Source organism: Mobula hypostoma, chromosome 8 (assembly GCF_963921235.1).
Source record: "Mobula hypostoma chromosome 8, sMobHyp1.1, whole genome shotgun sequence".
NCBI classification, from domain to species: Eukaryota; Metazoa; Chordata; class Chondrichthyes; order Myliobatiformes; family Myliobatidae; genus Mobula; species Mobula hypostoma.
The window spans coordinates 127,475,025-127,478,066 of record NC_086104.1 but is presented as its reverse complement, the minus strand read 5'-3'; positions in this window follow the sequence as shown (position 1 = coordinate 127,478,066).

Sequence of the window (3,042 nt, the reverse complement as noted above, 5' to 3'; positions counted from 1 at the left end):
CACATCATAAGATCAAAATGGAGATGAGCTGACATATCCCTCAAAGTCGTAGCTCAGATTTAGTTGATTTTAAGGTTAGAAGGGATGATTTTGGGGAGAGAGCAGGGAGTTTGGATCAGATTAGGATTTAGAGGCAAGGATGAGGGAGAGTTAGAGGGGTAGAATCTGGACAAGAGTTTGAATTTGCATCAAAGCACTCTACAGTCGAACGTCAGTGATCCCGGAGGTCAGGTTGGTAAACGCTGAGAAGACTGGTGACTCCCAGGTCAGCAAGTCCTGGTCCCAGGTCAAGGGTCCCTATGGCAGTGAGACACAGATTCAGGTGGCAGTCACGCAAGCTGGCGACCTAGGTCAGGGGTCCACGTGAATCTAGAAGTCAAGTCCCGGCAGCCAAACCTGGCAAAGTTCAGAGGGCAAAGCCGTACGTTGATATCCAGAGCACAGCGAATCAGGAGGCAGAAGGCACGATTGAAGACTAAAGGTAGCTGCCCAAAGGAGTCACACGGGCCCAGGTCACCAGCGCCGGAGATTGACGAATCCTGGGGTGAAGTTCGAAGCTGGAGGCCCGATGTGTGCAAGTGTAAGAACCCGGGGCCAAGGTCTGAAAGCCCGGAGGCAGATCGTCCTGGGCTTGGGGGTCTGCCTGTGTGTGTGTGAGAGGGTGGGAAAGGGGCTTTTTTGTTTTGTTGCTGATGACTCGGGAACAGTGGTTAGCACCGTCACTCGACGGTGCCGGTGATTACAGGTCAGGGTTCGATTCCCACCGTTGCCTGTAAGGAGTTTGTACATTCTCCCCGTGACTGTGTGGGTTTCCGTGGGGTGTCCCGGCTCTCACAGCCCAAAGGCATCTAGGTTAGGTCAGTAAGAAGTGAGTCTGCAGTGCAATCCTCACTCATTTGGTTTAATGCAAAACGACGCACTCCACTGCATGTTCCAAAGTAAGTAAACATGAATTCTAGATTATTTGCAAGGTAACATTCCCTCCCCAATACAGTTTATGTCAAATCTCATAAATCTTACCTCATTAAAGACTCCAATCTGCAAGGATGACAAATGTTAAATAGAGAGTAAAGAGCTATCTCACATTAAAAACACAAGGGGGCAAATTGAGCAGATGACCTGTGCAGTGAGTGCAGGGGAAGAGACAAGGGTTATAAATGCAAAGAGATTCTGCACTTGCTGGACGTCCAGAGCAACACACACAAAATGCCAGAGGAACTCAGCAGGTCACGCAGCGTCAGTGGAGGGGGATAAGCAGTCAGCGTTTCAGGTCAAGATACTTCATCAAGGACTGGAAAGGAAGGGGGAGGAAGGCAGAATAAGGTGGGGGAGGGGAAGGAGTCCCATAATCAGTGAGCTGTTTTGGACCCCATATCTAAGGGGGGATGGGCTGACACTGGAGAGGGTCCAGTGGAGGTTTACTGGAATAAAGGTGGTGCATAAGACCATAAGACACAGGAGTAGAATTAGGGCCATTGAGTTCATCGTCTGCTCATCGCGGCTGATCCCGGATCCCATTCAACCCTATACACCTGCCCTCTCGCTATATCCTTTGATGCCCTGACCGATCAGGAAACTATCAACTTCTACCCACGGACTTGGCCTTCACTGCAGTCCATGGCAGGGCATTCCACAGGTTCACCACTCTCTGGCTAAAAAAATTCCTCCTTGCCTCCATTCTAAAAAGTCGCCTCTCAATTTTGAGTCTGTGCCCTCTAGTTCTGGATACCCCCACCAGAGGAAACATCCTCTCCACATCCACCCTGTCTAGTCCTTTCAACATTCAGTAGGTTTCAATGAAATCCACCCCCCCCCCCGCCACATTCTTCTAAATTCCAGTGAGTACAGGCCTAAAGCTGCCAAACACTCCTCCTATGTTAACCTCTGGAATCATCCTCATGAACCTCCCCTGGACTCTCTCCAATGACAATACATCCTTTCTAAGAACTGTTGACAGGACTCAGTTCTGGTCACCTCACTACAGGAAGGATGTGGATACTACAGAGACAGTGCAGAGGAGATTAACAAGGATGTTGCCTGGATTGGAGGGTGTACCTTATGAGAATAGGTTGAGTGAACTCGGCCTTTTCTCCTTGGAGTCACAGAGGATGAGAGGTGACCTGATAGAGGTGTATAAGATAAGACATTGATCATGTGGATAGCCAGAGGCTTTTCCCCAGGGCTGAAATGGCTAACATGAGGGGGCATAGTTTTAAGGTGATTGGAAATAGGTACCAAGGGGTAAGTTTTTCACAAAGAGAGTGGTTGGTGTGTGGAATGCAATACCAGCAATGGTGTTAGAGGCAGATACAACAGAGTTTCTTAGATAGGTCCGTGGAGCTTAGAAAAATAGAGGACTAGCGGTAGGGAAATTTAAGTCTGTTTTCAGAGTAGGTCACATGGTCGGCACAACACTGTGGGCCAAAGGGCCTGTAATGTGCTGTAGATTACTATGTCCTCCAAGTGCGGCCTGACTTGTGTCTTATAAAGCCTCAGCAATATCTCCTTGCTTTTATATTCTATTCCCCATGAAATAAATGCCAACATTGCATTTGCCTTCTTTACCATAGGCTCAACCTCTGAATTAACCTTCTGGGAGTCTTGTATGAGGACTCCGAAGTCCCTCTGCATCTCTGATGTTTGAACCTTCTCCCCATTTAAATAAAAGTCTGCATTATTGTTCCTTTTACCAAAATGCACCATCATACGTTCCCAACACTGTACTCCATCTGCCAGTTTTTTTGCCCATTCTTCCAATCTGTCCAAGTCCTGCTGCAATCGCATTGCTTCCTCAGCACTACCTACCCCTCCACCTATCTTTGTATCATCCGCAAACTTTGCCACAAAGCCATCAATTCCATTATCTGGATCACTGACAGACTATGTGAAAAGTAGCGGTCTCAATACTGACACCACGAGTCACTGGCAGCCAACTAGAAAAGGCTCCCTTTATTCCCACTCACTGCCTCCTGTTTATCAACCACTCCTCTGTCCATACCAGTAACGACACAGGGTTTTATCTTGTTAAGCATCCTCATGTCT